Source organism: Embiotoca jacksoni, unplaced genomic scaffold (assembly GCF_022577435.1).
Source record: "Embiotoca jacksoni isolate LCO1_2020_lvr unplaced genomic scaffold, fEmbJac1.0.p SCAF_21, whole genome shotgun sequence".
Taxonomy (NCBI): domain Eukaryota; kingdom Metazoa; phylum Chordata; class Actinopteri; family Embiotocidae; genus Embiotoca; species Embiotoca jacksoni.
In genome coordinates, this window is record NW_027185352.1 from 9,558,582 (window position 1) to 9,579,427 (window position 20,846).

Here is a 20,846-nt window from a genome sequence, read left to right on the forward strand (position 1 = left end):
AAGGGATGAGATGATGGTGATTGAAGAGAATCAACAATAAATAGAGATGAAGCCAGCAGAGGAGAAAAATCATATAACCTCAGAGAAAAATAAGGTTGTAATTTGTGAACATCAGTTACTTTGCTGGTCTTTGAAGAAACGCCCAACCAACCTTCTTCGCACGTCCTATTTGAACACATTTGAGCATGACATAATTTATCTGTAATGATCTGCTACATTCAAAGCTTTCGGTGTGTAAACACAAACGTTTGTGCTTTACTTCATGGGGATATGCTCCGTTGCCCTGTCAGTAAGACAGACAACTGCTCTCTATGCCAACTAAAAATGAATATGACTAGTGAGCCTCTTTCCGAATAGATATGTTCATGATACCAAACCAACTGAGAGGAATGATGAGGAAGCATCGCTTCGTAGATGCCTGCAGATTTGTAAAATCTAACCAACAGTAACGTCAGCTCATCACTGAAGTAAGGCAGCAAGGCAGCAGAAGAACCGCAAATGAAAGTTACTAAATAGGCCAGCCGTTTTTTACTAGCTGCTGCTTCTAACTGTATATTTAGTGGACATATAACTTCTCATCTAACTTCGATGGAAAGCAAAAAGTATTCCCTAAGCTATTCCTTTAAAGCAAATTATTTCTCTGTAATTTCTAGTTATTTTTTTTTATTTTTTTTATTACATTAAAAAAAAAAGAAAACAAAATCTCCAACATGAAAATAAAACTCTTCATTCATCTGTTCCGTGTTTCTGTTTGTACGTCTTGACCTGGGTAACATCTCCAGAGAGGAAACTCCCACAGATGACTCCCGAAGCATAAGCACAAACAGAAAACAGACGCACACGTACATCAAATTAGCTTCCGTGTGCAAATGTCAGCCCATATTTCAACAGCTTGAATGTCACTGGCTGTTAACTGGCCCATCGCTTAGATGTTCACGTTGGTAATGCAGCGCGCGGTTTGCCTGATCACGCGCTATAGAAGTGAACTTTTAACCTTTAAGCGTTGAGGACAAACACTCTCTCATACCTGTTTGGTGCACGGTCGACGGCGAATAGGTTCATGCGTTTACGGCGCCTGTTGAGTGAAATGTTTCAGAGGTAAAGGCGACGCCGTGAGGCTGTACTGTGCAGTGTGGCGGAAGACATTTGTCTGGCAGCAATATCATCCAAAGATAGTCCCAAAAGCGCAATTACGCACACATACGTGCACAGCCTTCCATTCTTCCTGAAGCTAAATGGGCAAAAAATGATTTCTCGTTGCTCATTTTCTCACAGGCTACAAACAAGAAAACCACAGACGATGACAACAAAGAGGACTCAACGGAGGAGGATGAGTGGGGTGAATCTGGCTATTGGGCAGGTCATCTCTCATCCTCTTCCTACTGACTCAGGGGTCAAAGCCCAGAGGTCAAAAGAGTCCCCCTGAAGCTCTGCCTTTCCGTCCTGCCTCGATCTTTCACTCGCTTTCTGTCTTCCCTCCTCTATTTCAATGTGTCACTTTGTGTTTTGCAACTCTTTCTTAAACTAAGCCCACGAGCGTGACGCAGTCGGGTTGTCACATCGATCTTACTCGTGTGTACATGTTACAGTAGATTTCGAGCATTTAGAGAATTTGACACTCTTTTTTTTTTTTTTTTTTTCTGCGGACTGAACAGGAACGTCTTCAGCACATGTTGTAAAGGGACATCTTATTGGATCCTGATGGCAGATATCTTATATATGTACCCCTCAAAAAGTCAATGCAAACCGCTATATCCTCACACTGCTGTCACCCTTTCAATCTTAATAGTGTGAGTTTGTAATGATATACTCGGAGTCTTCATTAACAGGTGAGTCAATATTTCACTGCAGCACAACAACATATATACCGTGAGCACAAAAAAAACAACCATTTTATTCACAGGTGAGGTTGCACCCCAAGTGCATTCCTAAATGTAATCCACCAGTATGCCGATTGCTATGCACACCACACACCGACCTTCAGCCTAGACCTATTCCCTCGTTTGCTTTGTGTATTTTGACCGAGCTGATTGCGTGCGAGTGCGTGTGGCAGCTCTTCACAGTAAAAACATTGCAGCCTAAAGAAAAGGTTTGGGGAAGCTTGAGATGAATTATCTTAATTTGATAACCATTTCCCGTCTAGCTATTGTGCTAAGCTAACTGGCTTCGAGGAGTAGCTTGATATTCAGCACACACGAGAGCCTATTTTTTTTTTTAACCTTCTTTCTCCTTGGGTGACATGCTGACTTGTCAGAGAGATGACAGGTTCAAACCCTGCGAAAACAAACGGTTCCAATTTTTGCCATTTGTGTGGATTCAGTATTTTTGACCAAGACATTGAACTCAGGTTTACTCACTAAAATGAACCTAGGTAAAAGCGATCACTGTATTCAGCATCAACATTTCTAAAATGACATAAAATGACATGAGGAAAGCTGACACAAACCCAACAGTCTCTCTGCCGCCGAGTTTGCAAACCTAGAAGCAACTTGCTAAGTTGGTCACTGCATAGCCTTCAGTCACACTGAGGGACGACAGCCTGACTAGACAGATGAGGGAGGAGGACAAGGGAAGCAGGAAGAGAATTAGAGGGGGGGGGGGGGGGGGGGGGGGACACAATCATCTGCAGTCACATCAAATCACGATGACAGAGATATTTCTGAGACAATAGACTGAGTCAGACTGCTTTCAGCCAGGCTGGACTGGCGTGCACGCTCCCTCGTCTGCAACTTAGTACACGGATACATCACTACTAATACAGAAATGATACCAGTATGACAGTTTGTAAAGTAAAACTTGCAGTCTCTCAGGACAATATTTCACTCTTTTGTGGAGCCAGTCAGTTCATGCATCGAGACGCACTGTACTGAACTGCAGTGGCCCTCTTGTGATTTGAGTGTCTCCGATAACCTGGTCACTAGAATGTGAGGTGGAAACGGAAGGTAGAAATGAAATGCAGCCAAAACGTCAACCGCAAACCACTGCAACTTAACCGCTGGTATTCGAGAAAGCAGAAATTGCATTTTGTTCATCCATCCTGGGTTTCCAGAAGGGGAATGCGCATGTGAACTTCTTCAAAAACACCCATGAAACCGTGACAAAAACTAAACTGAAATAATACCAGTAGCTGCGACGAAAATCTCCAGCTATCGCGCTACTGAAAAAACATTGGAAAAATAAAAAGGAGGAGAGACCACTTCCTGTAAGCGAATACAAAAGCAGTGCAGACCACACAGAGATCATTTGCTTACAACACTGAACAATTGCCTTTGTGCAGCAAGTGCCTGAGGATAGAAATTTACCTCAATGTCTCGCTGTACTTTCACAACTGATCCTGCACTGGAAAGTGGATCCTACTGTAGTGTCACTCTAACAGGGAATATTCCTTTTTCTTTTTTTCTTTTTTATAAAAGAAGCATTACCCAGCGGTACTGCTATAGTAAAAAAAAAAAAACTGAACAGAACTTTTTTTGGTCAACTTTTGCACACTTAGCAACAGCGTAAACAATCAACTTTTACACTCAAATGACAAACTGGATTCATGTTTCTGGCCACCTGATGAATTAAAGTCCTACGTTCATTCTCCTTAAACTCAGATTTCTGTCCCCATCACCTCCTGAGTTTGATATTCTACTTTTAAGCAGCTAAATGTTCTATATCTGTTGTGCTACGTTCACAAAGTTGCAAGGCTGTAAGACATTTGGTGCAGTCTTTGAACTCAAAAATGCTTCTTCCAGTTTCTGTGCAGAGGGAATGTAAAATGAAAGCACAGCCAACGGATACCAGACAGATGTATCGCATACCATGAGAGACGCACTAAGCGGCCAGTCCTCTGTGTAAACATCTTAGAAAAGGCCTGACCCCGACTAGGAAACGTCAAGCTACTCTCAGTCTCCGTCTCTGTATCTGTCAATTTGATAACTTTATTGGCTCTGTCTATTTCTGCCTGCCCGACAAACACACACCAGCCAGACAATCTACTACTAACAAAGGTGAGAAAATGCCCCTTTGGGACAAAGCCTCAACTGGACTTTTTGATGTGGAAAGAAGAAAACAACAGGTAGCACTGCCGCACAAATCCACTTTGATATTCTATTCACGTGTGTAGCATATCGTCTTATAGACTTAAGTATTGTTTACATTTACGCCTCGCACAAAAGACAGATAAGGTTGCACTTTTCTTAGCTTGGAGGGTAAGTAGAGACTTTATATGAGCAATGGAAACAAAGCTAAAGTGAAGCCATGCAGGGTGTTAGAGAAGGTGTGTTTTCTGTCAAACAGATATTAGACACTGGCAAATGCACGGTTGAGGTGTGGAGTTCATTGTAAAAAATACAATAACTTCTATAGAGGGTGAGGTAATGGTATACTTGTATTACTGATTACTGTATTACTTTCCAGGAAAATGTTTACACAGCATGCACCAAAGATAATCCTCCACTGATCAGTTTGTATACTTGATTACTTTTTAATCAGGGCAGATATTATATGCTCCACATAAACTTGCTCACTCCAGCATGCCTTACTTCTACCTTGGTTTTCTTGTCAAAATCGGAACCAGCAACTCGTCAAAAGGGTAGAGTTGCTTTTAGAGAGGCTCATGATTTACTGCTGACTCCATCAGAAGCTGGTCTGCCACACTGGAAGTTAATGTAAGAGGCGCTTTCACTCCGCTAACACCACTTCTTTACAATGAAAAGACAAAACTGGCAGGCCCTTTGTCTCCAATAGCCCCCAAACCGGATCACCCACAGCCACCAGATCACAACTATCTCACACACACACACACACACACACACACACACACACACACACACACATAGGGCCTTCCCTTTTAGGGTCAGCTATTCTAGCACCATCCGCAGAATCCCCCAGCGCCTGCTTTACTCTGAGGCTTTGTGAAGTGCTGATGGTCAGCATGCGCCGGGCCACGGCTGCCCCCATCCACACCTCGAACACTGACCCGTGGGAGCTATTGTCCTCTTCCTTGTTGTTTACCACTGGGATAATGCTGAAATGGCAGGGGGTGTTTTAGGGCACAAGGTGACACCTACGGAAATAAAAGATGTGACCACAGCGCCACCGGGTACCTCTGTAATGATGGAGACTATTTACATGTACGTGACCTGGTTTTTCAAACTCATACAATATTAATTTGAAAATGCATTTCTAACCAGTTTTGCTCGATCCGAAAAACAAGATTCATCACAGGCAAGGGACAGTGTAATTTGCATATCTATAAAATATACACGTCAGCAAATTTGTGCAAAATGGCAAATGTAAACGTAGTAATAAACTGGTGGTGTGATGTGGGTGGGGTTTTGGAAGTATGGTCATATTTTCATTTGTGTTTTCCTAATCCATAACCTTCTTTTTAACATTTAGCCAGGCTCTCATTGAAGGTGAATAACAATGAAAAAAAAAAACCATTAAACTACATCTGAGGGCTCCGAAATGTGATTTGGTAGCATTACTGACCACCACAAGCATTACATTTGATCGTCATTACATGCACTTGGCACACGAGCTGCTGAAACATGTGACATTTGGTCTCAGCTGTCTTCGTTTTGGCTTAAAATGACATTTTGTGCCCTCATCAGTGGTGCATCTGAATGGGTCAGGGAGCATCAGCTGACCCGGCTCTGCCACCCTTCTCCCAACCTGGGATGAACACTGGTTGGATAGTTTGGCTGGGGATTAAAAGTGTTATTTAATGATACTGATGTATGAGCATCATTACATCATACATCTGACATTGACACTGACATTTAAAGCTTCAGGGAACAGCACGTAACTATGATTCAACAGGGATGCCACATTGTAAAATGGCTCCTGTATGAAAGTTGTATGAGCTGATGATCTGCTGACCTTTCCCCCATAACTTCTTGAAAATTGAACCTACTGCAGTGAATTCCCATGATTCCCTAAGCCCTCCAAAGTCCCTGATAGGAATAACTTGACCCTGGAAAAAAAAAAAAAAAAGAGTCTTATTGTTATTTCCTTTTCCCCTTCTTTTCTATTCAGGGAATGTGAGCAGTCCTTTCTTGGCATGGAGTGAATCCTGACAGCTTTGCTTCAGGCATGTTCCTGTAAAAAAAAAAAAAATTCTAAGAAGGTGAGAAAATAGGAAGCTGGGACACCTCTGAAGGTCTCATTCACTCTGCCTGACAAAGGACTACAAGAAACTGCTGCATTTTAAAACAAAAAGGAAGAGGTCACAACAACAAAAAACTTGTTTTTTTACACGTTAAAAGATAAAACCGGAAATGGGTTTGAAGATGATAGTTGCTTTAAAACAAAGCAGAGGACTCGTCCATGTGTAACTTATTAAAATCCATGACGATAGCTGCCATTAAAATTAGCTGCATCCAATTATAACACTGTGATATCTGGACAAATGGACATTTGGACATTTTGCCAGGCGGTTTGTTGGCTGCCCGCGGCTTGTTTGGGTAGGTGTGTACCCATGTGCACAAATTAGTGTGTGCGCGCCCATGTGCACACATGAATTGTGTGTGTGTGTGTGTGTGTGTGTGTGTGTGTGTGTGTGTGTGTGTGTGTGTGTGTGTGTGTGTGTGTGTGTATCTGAGTGCATGTCTCGCCTGTCTAAGGTTATCTCATCAAAAGCCATGGGCTCAGCCAGAGCTGAGGGCCATGCTGTGGCTCAATCCATAAGTCATTTTCTTTCTCTGTGTGTGTGTGTGTGTGTGTGTGTGTGTGTGTGTGTGTGTGTGTGTGTGTGTGTGTGTGTGTGTGTGTGTGTGTGATGGTGCGTGACAGGTAGAGCAAGTGATGCTCAGTACCCCTCATAAAATCTTGACATGTAACAACAGAATTTGATAGCCAATCAATTTACAGCATATATACTCCCTGCATTCATAAATTGATTATAAATGTCAATTATTGCCACAAACATACATAAGATCCTCTCCGAGTTGACCAATAATCAGTGAAATGTTTTAAACCTAACACAATTCTGTACAAATAAATCAGTCCTACTAATATTCATTCCTCCAACAACTGCTGTCTTTTCAGTCATGTATTTTAACATAGTAAATCCAGACATCTTATCTAACCAGTGTATTTGTCTCCAAACTGACATCATCAGTGCATAATTGACCGAGTCTAGTACCTCCAGTGGTCTACTCTACATATATGTATAAAATGTGTACCAGCGCCAGCTTTTTAACTCTCAAACCCTAAATAGATGCTAATAAAACTGAATTATATTTAAACAGAGACAATTCGTAGCTCACTGGTAAAGATCCACTGTACGAGGCACCGGCTGAAGAAGACCGTTTGCGGTGTGTGCAGCTCCCAGGTGGGACTGTGCGAGTTGTGGAAAAAAAAGTGTGTTTGAAATGCAGCGGGCATAGAGCGTGCATGTCGAATAAAAGGACCTGAAATCAATAGTCAGTCTCATTCTGATACAGTGTGACAATGTGACAGTGGACACATAAATCCAGCTGGGCTTGTAAACGAGCCAAGTCTCATTTGTATTCCCTGGGTGTTATTGCTAGGTAAAAGTTATTGACGAGCAGAGAGATGCACGTGGCCTTGGTGCGTGACTCTGGGCTTTACTGTGACATGAGTTACTGTGTGTGGCTCTATGCTTTTCTATGCGACTGTGTTTTATCCTTCGAGGCAGGACTGTTAAACCTGTATGGCTAAGTTTCCCGTGTATGTGGTTGCCGTGGTGGTGGTGGATGGTCACATGGACAGTCACGTTGTCAGGCCGATCAATGGGCCGACCGAAAACAGAATCGGCAACACGTCCTCGTACCAAAAATCACACAACCAGTCGATTTCAACCGCAATAACATGTAGCAGTGCACATGCATCTTACATCGTACATAGGTACATGACATAAACTATGTTACCCGCGTGAAATACATTTATGTTCAAATAGGCCACCGTTGACCTTAGGGTCCTATGACCACAGGGTCCTGTGTTTGCCCCCATACGCAGACTTTGTCACTCTTCATATTACGTCACCTGACTTCCTCCGTTAACACGCACGTTTCCACACGAGACCCATGTGTGTGACACATGATCACCACATGTGGCAACATATAGTAACATGGGGAAAATATGTGGAAAGGTTTTCGCTAGGGAATCTAAATGGGCTTCACACATTACACCATGAAAATGTCCCAAAAGCATGTTTCCTATGGGCAAGATACATGTTCCACATGTGTCATGTGGTCACGTGTGATGACATGAGTTTTTGCACACGTGAAATTCACGCATTTTTTTCTGGAAGGGGTCGTTTCTGGTATGAGAATGAGCTGCCATTAGGGCTGGGAGAGCCAAATATCAGAATAAAAATGATGAAAGGAGAGACAATGAGGAGAGGAACACTGAGGCAAAGGAGGCTGAAATGTTGACAAGAGTACAAACGGCGTGATGGGAAGGGGGGCAGGAGGTGAGAGGGGGAGGGGACTGATTGACAGTGTTATAGCAGCGCAACAAGCTGGCATGCCCTTCTTTTTTTCTCCTCCACCCATCTGTTCATCAGGATTACTCATCGAGACGGGTGGACAGGAGGAGAGAGGAAGCTGGAGGAGGGCAGGGAGAGAAGAGGATATCCATCATCACGTCCTACATTAACTGAATTTAAACCACTTTTCCATGACATCTTTTCAGTAAAATAAACTGCTGTGATAATGACTCACTGTTAAAATTATGGCTCAGTGTAATATAGTAGAGTGCTCTCCAGGGACTGTTCAGGTAACAATGAGAGTAATGGAAGGTAGAAACACTGTAGTGATGTGTTATGTAATACTCTGCTGCTGAGCGTGCTCGACTTACTCCGACTATTGCTCCCTGCTGACAAATATGTTTCATGGCTTTTCTACAAGGTGGATGCAGCGTGCTGTGTGTTAGTGGCTGGTCATGTGTTTGTTAATGCATGCCTTATATTATATTCCTTATAACATATTTATTGTGTGATTTACATCCATGGATAACCACTGTGTGTAGCAACACTTGTATATGTGAGTGCAGAAGTACTCTATATTTTAAAATGACTGTCGTTGTAAATATGAAAATTCCCTATTTTTAAATCCACATAATAAACCTAGCCTAAACAACTTCAACCTCAGCCACACAGAAGTTACAACAACGTTAATGTACAGTTCTTGGCTATCTAACTGACTGTTGACTGAACATACTGCAGATACAACAGGCCACAGCCAAGACTGCAAAGGGTATAAATCAGTCACTGCCAGCAGCGAGTCACGCTTCAACACTCAGCACTTTTCATCCATGCTGACTGACCTTTCTTATTTGAAGTACAGCCACAATTTGAAAAGCTTAGGACGTCCTCAAAAAGTTATTTCATGTGCAAACACAACAATATTTTGTAGCTCTGTCAGAAACAGATCTAATGTAGGACTATTTAGTAGATAATTGAATCTAACTAGATTGTAATAATCCCCTCAGGGTGATACTGAACATAACACAACAGAAGCTTTTTTTATCGAGATAAAATGCATTAATAATACACAAGATGAAATGCACTAGACCAGACAAGACATCAGGAAAAATTGGTGTTAAAACACAAAACATGTCAGGAATTTGATCACAACCTTAAAACCCAGCAGGAAAAGCTGGCTGGCACATTCGGTATCATCAGTGTAAACACATAGAACTTAAGAAGCAACAATGAACCAGCTGCAATGGCATTATGAATGAGAGAAGGCTCTTTATAAGCAGGTTTTGTTGTCATTGAAGCCTTTGTACTGTATGCAGATGGTGTTGGTTGTACCCTGAGCTGATACCAATGAACACAACAGTATCAAAATCAACATTTCAAAAGAAATTGGGTGTTACCAAAAACAGGATAATCGCAGAGCACTGAAAGTAGACTCAGACAATTTTAACTCACCCGAGGGGATTAAATCTCAGCAGCTGTCTGTCTTCAGATGGATCTTCAAACCTGCAACAAAGAAGAGGAAAATATACATGAATGGGGTTGTTTGTAGCCAAGATTAGAAAAACGGTGTACACTCTTGACTATTATGAAGGATTAGCAAATAAAGTGTCCACCAGAAAAGAAAAACAAAACATTATAAAAGCTATGCAAGAACTACATTATGTCCAGTCTGACTTCATGTAGCAGTGATTTTGTTATTACAATTCATTTGGCTAAGAAATGTTTAGTCAAAGTCTATCACAGCTTTTATTTACGTAAACAAGGACCAGCATCCCTTTGAAAACAAGTTATTCTCATGAAAGCAACCAAATGCAGGTAATGAAAAAAAAAAAACTGACAAAGGGATTTATTTAGTCCTCAAAGCTAACAGACTTCAATTACTTCATCTTACAAGGCCAGTGTCACACACAAGCACCACACAAGTACATGGACACATCCGCCTGGGAATAGCCAGTAAATGACTGTGTCAGGCTGAACACGAGGCCCCTCAATCAATAACCAACCCCCCCCCCACCCCCCACCCCACCCCCGTCAGTTTTATTACTTTTACCTCCAGCAGGGAACACACAAATGAAAGGTTACCCACTGACAGACACAGACATACATGGTGCCCCCCCCAACAGGCTTCCCTTCGTGACCGCGAATGCATTATCCTAATCTCCAGAGAGACTCTCTATTCATCTCACATTAGCAAAACAAATGTGACAGACAAAGAACGCCAGTCCATTTAGAGGTGAAGCCATTAAAACGGTAGTTAGCTCAGACGAGAACGATGGTGGTTTATATGAGTAGCCATTAATAGGCCGTGGTTGAGCTGTTTGAATATATCAGGTGACGTAAAAAAGGGTGGTGGTGGTGGGGGGGGGGGGGGGGGGATTCTCCACTGAGCTCCCTGCGAAACTCCAGTGACCCAGCCCAACACATCACCATGACCCGTTACCATGAAAGCAGAACGATGTACACAGAGGGAGAGGGGGAGATTTTTTTTTTTTAATGTGCAATATCAGCCCCATAATATTAAATTGACCCCGAATTTAAGTCGACCTGAACTGAAGTCAAATGAAAATGTACTGATTGAATAATCTATATTGTTTCAGGTTGAATTAAATGAATTATATAACATGAACAGATCTGATTTGAACTCGGCTGCATTGATGTTATCTCAGCAGAACTGAACCAAACTGAACTGAGACAAGAGGGGGCAGACACAGATGAGGAAAGAGAGAGAGGGGGGGGGGGTCTGAGATGTTAATGAATGGAGACAGGAATGCACCAAGACATCAGAAAACTGTGGCAGGAGATGCAGAGAGGTCGATGGAAACAAGAGTGTCAGAGAGAGAGAGAGAGAGAGAGAGAGAGAGAGAGAACAAACATGAAAAAATAAAGAGGAGGGTCCAGAAACATGTATTATTAAGTGGCAAATCTAAAAGCGCTTCATCATCACAGCGCAGAAAGGGGGGAGTGGGGGAGTGGGGGGGGAGTGGGGCTGGAGACAAGGTATAAGAAGAGAGAGGAGGAGAGCTGGGAGGTGGCAGAAGAGCAAACCTAGCACAGCTGACCCCATGCGCTAGGACGTTACCATGGAGACAAAAGAAGAGACAAGAGAAGGTTGCCATGCAGCAACGACGAATGCAGTCTCTCTCAAAGAAATACAGTAGTTCAACATTATGGGTAACACATGTAATTACTTCCTTCAGGGGGATGTTCTTATGCCCGTACGTGAACTATCAGCCTGGCCTGACTCAGCGGATGTAAAATGTTGTTATAAACGTGCCACTGGTTGACTATTTCAGTCGACATTTTCCTTCCCCTCCACTACCTGTGTGTTACAGTTGTCGAGGATGTAGCCAGTGTTAATGCCAAGGCTCGTCTCTCCACGTGCAAATGTTCCCTCCAACAATAATTACCAAGTGCACCATCGCTGTATTCTAACATTTGTGACTGGTCCGAAGTCAGAGCGCACCCCCCCCCCCCCCTTCCCCCTCCGATGTCAGGATGATATATTGGTGCAGCCAGATCATTTCTCCACGGTGGAGATGGGTCTATTGATGCGAGACGATGATCAACCCAAGACCTGCAGCATGTTAGTTTATCTTAGCATCTTGTTTTAATCTGGACAAATATGGTGTGTAAAATGGCAATTTTGCCAGATTGACAAATGAAATCAGTAAGACATTGCATGTTAATATAGTGAGCTTTAGAGGCGCCGGTAAGCAGTTCCTTTGGATAGCGCTGGGTTAGTTGTTCCCCCTTTTGCAGCCCTTATTTATTGATAACTTTATCTGTGCCACAAAAAATGATGTGGTCTCCCTCTTTTTCTAAGGTGACATACTCGTATCTATTCAAACACTGGTCACACTTCTCTAAGATCTAAATATGGATCAAATGTTATCCAAAGAGGTCCAGATATCAGCTGCAAACTAGAAACAAAACAGAGAAACTACATCATTTGTGATCCAAATAGCAGGTGCACCTGTTAAAGGTGTGTGAACAGTACTACCAAATACAATTCACGAGACACAATGCAACATATACAAAATGTGTGGAAGACTGTTAATTTTTTTTTGTAACTGACCACCGCGAGAGCTGAAAAATGCATCAGCTAAAAGTGTGAAGCTACCAGCTTTTTGATGTGCACAGACACAGAGTGAAATATATTGATTCCAGCCCATATTGACTGCATTTTGAACAAAACTTATTGGTATTATTAGTCGAAAAAGACAGCAGAGGAGTTAATTAGCAAGCACTGCGCTCAAAAGTGTCACATTACAGCAGTGCATACGGACCAAATGTTTTGAATTTGTTTGATTAACCTTCAGAAGAATTCAGGAAGTAAAAATAGATCTCGGCAAGAAACTAAAATATCTCCATGACAACAGTGTGAATGGGAACGTAAGCTGTGGAGATAAAGGCCACCGTTTCTCTGTATGTCCTTATACTGCCGACAGAGTGATCATTACTTGTGATGAGGAAAGCTGCGTGTCCCAAGGCCTGCTGCAATACCACTTTGATTTACTATCTATCTCCCGTTTCAATTAGCTTCCTGAGTTTATGGATCCACGGGGAGCCAGTGAGCTGCATGTGTTTGAATATTTTTGGTTTGTGGGTGGTAGAAAGGGGGGACTGTGAAAAAATATAACTCACCCCAGACATGAATAGAAATTTGTGTGTATGTCGTAATCCTTCAGGCGAAGGGGCCTCAACAATCAGCGACTGTAGCAGCTGCCTGAAAAGCGCAATAAACACACACGGCTTTGACCGCCTGGCCTCCCGACCCACCTCAACGTCATCTGATTCTGAAACAGTATTACACACACACACACACACACACACACACACACACACACACACACACACACACACACACACACACACACACACACATAAGAATAAACACATGTACTAGTAACAACCCCAATAAATGCGGGCAGACATCGTTTTTAATGTGGCTTGAGATGGTCATTGGCAGCTAACATGTAATCCCAAATTTCTTGATATCAATTTCAAGCTGACAGCAGAGACTTATACAATCAGCAAAGTTTCATGGTGAACACCCAAGATTAGTGTCAACAATAGAGCATCTGACCAAATGTGAAATATCAAGATCAAGAATGTAAAGACTTCCCCCTTCTGTTCATGAGTTATTGTGGGGCTGGAAAATGGCCAGAAAAGGGTTTATGCAGAACATTTAGAAGTAAGTCCGAAGTAGACCTCCAACTTTTTGGATCTAAAATGTCGTTACACCTGCTTAAAGGCATAAAAATATGCTTGAAAGTCATCATAATACATTCCAATCTCAGGATTTCTACAAGTAGATACAATATGCAGTTTTGGTATATGAACACAGTGATTTTATGATCATCATGAATTCATTAGGGCCTAAACTCAAGAGTGAAATCTTAATTTACTCCTTTCAGAAGAAGGTTAAACACATACACTCATACAACACATACACGATCATAAATCTTTGCAAATAAGAGAAACAAACAATTATCTTTTTTTTTTTTTTTTTTATCTTGTACTGTAGCTGTAACGTTATATAACGTGAGAATTTCTTTCCTGTCTGCTGTCTTCTGTAGCCTTTAATGCTCTTACTGGCTTTATTGTTAAGGAAAGTTACATTTAAACAGCCATGTCTCCCATTTGTTAATTAGGAACCTGGTGCCAACTCTACTATTACTAATACAATAATAGCAGGAGCTGTCTAAAAGGCTCCGTCATATTTTCTCTGACCGTTCTCGCCCACCCATGACAGAGGAAGTAGTGCGAGGTATTGCTTAAACCCGAGTGATGAAGTCTGACTTGGTCACGTTTGATGTCCAAACACCAGCTGACCCGTACAAACAGCAGGAAACACAAAAGCTACTGTATATGGGCAACATTTTTGTTTTACACCAACAGCCCCACATCGACAAAGAGAAAGGCTTGCAGGCTTTTAAATCCACCTCTCAGTTTAAGAAAAACAGACACGTATCCACAGTGACTGGATGTCAGATATGTAGACAGCAGCGACAACTGTCTGTCTGTAGGAGCCTAAAGGTTTGTTTTGTTCGGGATCAGACATACCATCTGTGCACGATGAGGCTTTTGGGCAGGCCTCGGTTATTCATTTCTCTGTGTGTGTGTGTGTGTGTGTGTGTGTGTGTGTGTGTGTGTGTGTGTGTGTGTGTGTGTGTGTGTGTGTGTGTGTGTGTGTGTGTGTGTGTGTGTATGTCGACATCTGTCTACATGTTCCTATAGTCACAGAAAATGACAAATGACCTAATTAAAATGGTTGCCAGGTTGAGTTTAGTGCACCGTGTCATTGTGTCGTATAGACACATCACTCCCTCGGGCAAAGAGAAATTAAAAATGTTTTTGCATTTTTTTTTTTTTAAAAGCCAAAACACACCAATCTGACATCGATAAGTAAATGCACAGTTTTGTGTGAAACTGCTGCAGTTTTTGATGGCTGTGTTTAACCAGTCCGTGATATTCAATACTGAATATTCCACTTTGATAGTTCCCGTTTGACGCTTTCAGGGGTTGGACCTTCAGATCAGCAAATAAAATTAAAACTCAAGTCATGCAGTACTTCAAAGCCTTCCTGACTTCACTGTCTTCTTGCACTGGCATACCAAGTACTTTTCACAGCTCTGAAAAGAGTTTACAGTTTAGGACGTCCACGCTGATGAAAATGATAAATTAGGGGAAAATCCACTCTTTCTTAAGGTCTGGTTACTTTGACAAATGTCACATGCCAGTGTCATCTTGGCCTTTCCAGCTGCTTTTGAAGTCTCCACCACACATTCCCTTTTAATGTTTGTGTGTGTGTGTTGAGACAGACTAAGAGGGAGGGTTGGTTACCATGACTATACCCAGGTTTTTTTTTTTTTTAATTTTAACAGTCTGGGAGCATCCTCCAGATGACAGACAGCACACACAGTCCAGTCCTACACAAAAGGAGCAGTCCAAGAGAGCTGGGTTTAATCAGAGAGATTTACTGCCTCCTGGAAGTTTTTTCTTCCCTCCAGAGGTTAAAGAGACACTTCTCCCATCCTCGCTGTTCCCACTCAACACCATACAGTGCACACAATGGAGTCATCAAGAATGTCACACGGACACACAGATAACGGAGCAGGAAAGAAAAGTCAAGATTAAGGAACAGTGGGAAGTAGCATTCCTCTGCTGCTGATCCTCCGCTAAGCTTTCTCCTACTGAAGGGGAGCATATTGTAAAAATGTCCAAGTATGAGCTCTCTGGGGATTGGATCCAATCATCAGACTCATTTTCAAAGCTACAGCAGAAAGAGTGTATTAAAGTGAGAGAGAGGAAGGGAGAGGGGGAGAGGGGGGGAGTGAGACGAAACATGACAGTGATGAGCTGAAGAGTGGGAGGTCTGGAGCAACAGAAGAACAAACACACCGACTGTAGGAAAAAAAAAAAAAAAAGAAGTGATTTGCAAGATGACTGAAAAAGACGTGCTGTTTGGCCACCATCAATGCAGATGAAATACCTCCACACATGATGCCCGACAACGTTCAATCAGTCACAGTGAGAGAGAGGCCTGCCAGAGAGTTTGATTTCTATGTTAATTTCTAGATTTCTGCCAGCTGTGCCGGGAGGTGGGGGGAGTGGGGGGGGGGGGGCTCCCAAAGGCTATAAAACCGAATTTAACACAAACATGCACTCCTACATATAGGACCCTCCCAACATAGGGCTCCATTTACAGAACATTTACAACTCAGTGGCACTTCACAAGAGATAACAGCTGTTATATTCATCTTATCTCAATAAAAGTACAATCAAGAACAAGTCTGTGGAAACATACCTTCACATTACAGCTGGCTGATAGGATTTTTTTTTTTTTTTAATATATATAACATTTGAATCTAGTTACTAAGTGGGTAAAGGCAAATAATAGCACAGTTAAAACAGTCTGATAAGTTCAGGAAATGACATCGCTAAAACCCAGAAAAGAAAAAAATGAATGCCATGTCACAATATTAAAGTATCCAAAGACTGACAATACCTAGTCTCATGTCACAATATGTGTTATGATGTTGATATATTGCCCAGCCTAACAGCATATCAAACTGAATGTATTTATTCACTGATACTGTACATGTTATACTAGGGATACGTCATGTTTAAACATTCGAATAGTATTTTAAATATAAAAGAAATCCATGAGTATCCGTAATTATCATTGTTCCTTATTTTGTAATACGTCACTCCCGTCAGAAGGTGGCGGTAATGCACACAAAAGCTGTTCGCTAGCTGCCATTTAGCAGCATAAGGAGAAGAAGAACACGTTGCCAACAGGCTCTGGAACTTTGCAGGTAAAATTGCGTGACGCTATGAGATCAGATGTCGCAGTGTGAACAGCAGAAACATGCAAATATGACAGCCGACAAAAATATCTCCTTCAACAACCCGTAACATGCAAGCAATCTTTCAACCAACCGGTCACCCAAAGATCAGTCCAGATTCCCCTATCGCGAATTTAAAAAGTAAACTAAAACAGGAAAAGAAGTTTTATGAACACTTCCAAAGAAAACCGCTCAACAGCGGTTATTTTACAAAAATATATTGGTTCTAAAGTATCTGAAATATAAATATAAAAAACAGTACGCTACCACCTTCTGCAAAAAGATGTGAAGCAATACCCAACAAAAGATACCAGGCTGTACAAAGGTCAAACTCGTGTCAGCGTGGAGAACCTCACGGAGCACGACTCGGCCGTCAGTGACACAACATGTCAGGAACATGCTGAAAAACTCTTGCAGCCGGCTCCCTGGAGACCATCTTATCTCCGGCAACTACACAAAAGGGATGTAAGTGAAAGCAAAGATGGAGACAGATGCAGAGGAAAGCAATGAGAGGGGAAATGAGTGGAGGGCGATGAGAAGGAGAACAGTGGGAATGAGAACAAAAGCCCCGTTGACAAGGGGTGTGCAAACAGCTAAGGTATGGACCTATAGGATGCCTGGGAGATGCCCAATATTGACCGCATGTCTTCGACCCAACAGAGAGGAAGGCAGAAAGGATTGAGGCCTCCTAATATTAGTAACACCATCGGAGAGGGATTTCTCTGTGATCTCATTAATTTAGGACTCCTAACAAAAACCTTGTTCTCAGGCTTGAAGCTGGGACGAGGAAGCGACGAGCTAGCACAAAAGCTTTCTGTGAAAGAGTGCACATATTACACTCGTTACATCTGTCTGGGACTGTAACCAAGTGAGATTAAAGAAATGGGATTTTTTTTTTTTTTTTTTTTTAATGGCTTCTTACTACGGCTGACAGTCTCACGCCAGACACAGAAGCACCTCACAGCTGCGTGATTGGTTGCGTCCTGCAGCAATGCTGCAACAGAGGACTCTTAGATGAAAGATCTTAGCTGCATATGAGTGATGGCAGGAGATGACATTACTGAATCTGCTATTTTTGGAAAATATCAGGAAACATGTGGGCCAGCGTTTCATCTTGCTTCCTATTTTCAAGGAGCTTTTTGTGTATATGTGGGTATGGATGAGGCCGTGTTCTGCTGCCAGCCCGTCAAGTGTGGTGTTTGTATGTCAGTATGAACTCCAGTGCCCCACATTAGAAAGGGAAATGCAATTTTTTTTTTTTCACAACCAGTGTGACCTTTTCACAGAGATAGATTATCACACAGCCTACCAGACATACTCTTGGTTCAGGGACAGCTCAGCCTCTGTTTGAATTGACTTTTTAATTAAAGCCAAAAGAGATATGATTGTGATCCAGGCCTGACTGAGTATCTAATTATGACAACTACAATTCCATATTTTTGTATGATTTTTTTTGTGTGGTTTTTTTTTTTGTACAGTTTCCTTTGATGACTATTTAGGACACTTTTCTATAGCATGTTTTATTTCTGGGGACAAGAGTGTCAGTGTAGATTGTCTGTGGCCTTGACAAGAAACCTCTTCATCTCCAGCCTGAACAAAGTACTACAGATTACATTTGGTTTTCATCTAGAATTACAGTTTGCCTGCAACCTCTCTCACCAATAGTCCGTCTATCTGATAAAAAAAAAAAATCAGTAAGCATTCATCATTAATAATCAATGACGCATCCTGTTATATAATGGCACTGTAACTAAGTTGTCTGCTGACAGTAGTTTTAAACTTCAGACATGTCATCCCTGCAAAGACAATTTGCAGTAAAAAAAAAAAAGGTTTTGTATAAAAATGTAAAGCTGCCTTACATATTCTGTCAACATAATGAAGAAACGTTCATTAGGACAATACAATATCCACGCCCGACAACTAACGCATGATTAGGGATGGGGATTATGTCTAAAATCCTGTCACTGTATATTTGATCTGATATCATGATACAGCTACTTCTTGTGGAAAAATTGAGGGTCGATTTAAAGATAAAATAGGATAACGGGGTCTGAATTATTTTTTCAATCCATTATATGAAAATCATATTTCATTTAATTAATATCCAATATTTCAATAAAGCCATCTTGCACAACTAATTGAAACAGTACCTAAATTGGACACCAGATATATTAAAAATATAGCTACTTTCTCATTAAAATATTATCATTTATGTTGTCTCACAATATTTAATGTTTAAGGCACTCAAGCACTCGGAAAAGGTTAGGAAAACATTGTAATCTTTGGCAAATATTGAAAAAGGCATCTTAGACCTGACAACATGTGGGACGCACAACACAACCCATTCCTCTGTCAGTGTCCTGTGTTTTGGACACCCAGTCAACCGCACCAACCTCCTCTTTACGACTTGTATTGCTGGACAGTGGAACTGGGTGGGCAAGGTGTCAACAAAAAACGGACAGTAACTGCATCTCCTCCAACATACATATATCTGGCAAAGAAAACAATAACTATATTCATGTGTTTTCTGAAATTTGACTTATTTAACTTGATGTTAACGGTGCTAAAAGTCCCTGCACAACATTATAGGTAGGACAGCCTGAAGTGTTTAGGCCCCATCAGATGACGGTGAAAACAGCGGGACTCTGTAGGCCGCGCAGGATTGCAGGAGTTTGGATCATCTGTGTGTCTGTGCATGTCTGACACAAAGCGACTAATTTCACTCCAGTCTGCAGTTGCCTCTCATTGAATGTGAAAGCTCTAAACCATGTACTCCACTGGACCGGCTCGACTTGACATTAACAGTCCACTTCTGAACAAGGACTTGAGGCTACAAGAACGAAAAAAAAACAGCAGCACCATTTGAAACAGTACCGGCATGCAGGAAGGGCCGACTTTCATGTAAGAGTTAACCTGTTTGTGTGCTTTGTTTTTGCATTTATAAGAGCTGTATTTGTTTAAGGGTCTTTAGGTCAAATACAATCTCATTTGCCTCTCGCATGGCTTTCGCTCTCGGCTTTGTTAATGTGACTATATTTTGTGGAACAACAACAGATAATGAAGCTATAGAAGCCACGTGCAAATGTTCCTGAGGCCTTACGTGACAGTCATGAGTCACGGCCGCACCTGAGCAGCCAAATGAAAGAGCTTATTTGGATACCGTCATGGTTCAATATAACACAGGAGTATTGTTGCTTCCTCACTGCAGTGTGTAGGATCACTGTAGCATGGACTGGACACGCACATGTATTTATATATTAGTGCACACACACGCGCACACACACACACACACACACACACACACACACACACACACACACACACACACACACACACACACACTATTTGCTTCCTACCTTTGACTTGATTTCCATTAAACAAATTCACAACATTAACCTGCAGTCAAATCGAACAGACGAAACAAACAAATCAGCCACATCGGGCTGAAACACTCACAGACTCACAGGTTTGCAGGATATCAATACCACACATGCCATTTTAAAACCATCTGGATAAAAACATTGCTATGTTGTTGAGCTAATTTTGATTCATTTGTGACATCGTAGATAAAAAAAAACCTTTGAGAAAAGTTTCTCAGTGTGTGTCCTAATTCCCTCATTATTTGACACCATTCGCTGAACCGACTATATCCATCCTTTCACACCCTAACATGGCTTTTAGGAGAGAAAGAAAAATCTATATTTCAAGTCCTGTTTCATTTACACCTGTCAATCACTTCCCATTCTTCAAATTACAACAATCAGCACCTCTTTCTTTCTTCATCTCCGGTGAGTACACTCCAAGATTCACCCTGTTTATATTCTTCTTCCATATTCTTAAAAATTTCAGTTCCCTTAAAAAATGATGTCTGGATAGAAAACTACATCATATAAAATATGTCTGACTTAAAACAAGTTTAGATAAATTAACCTCCATTTAAGGACTTTACATAAATGCTAAAGTTGCTCGTGATCTGCTGGATCGGTTCGCGAACACATTTGATAAATCAGCTTTATAGTGTGACATGTCAATGTTAGGCCTGTCATGCTGCCTTCAAA

General features: G+C 41.6%; 1 protein-coding gene across 14 annotated transcripts in view; it reads right to left on the reverse strand.

Annotated features, from left to right (window-relative positions):
• The window catches only part of nrcama (neuronal cell adhesion molecule a), a 56,787-nt gene that overhangs the window by 22,276 nt on the left and 13,665 nt on the right, over positions 1-20,846 (reverse strand). For 12 of the 14 annotated variants that reach the window (XM_069156818.1, XM_069156817.1, XM_069156826.1 and 9 more), the window contains one exon: positions 9,890-9,940. The gene's annotated coding sequence lies outside the window, so the exon portion shown is untranslated. Of the gene's footprint in view, positions 1-9,889; positions 9,941-13,081; positions 13,234-20,846 lie in introns of all 14 variants that reach the window. The other 2 variants (XM_069156815.1, XM_069156813.1) reach the window with 1 other exon arrangement.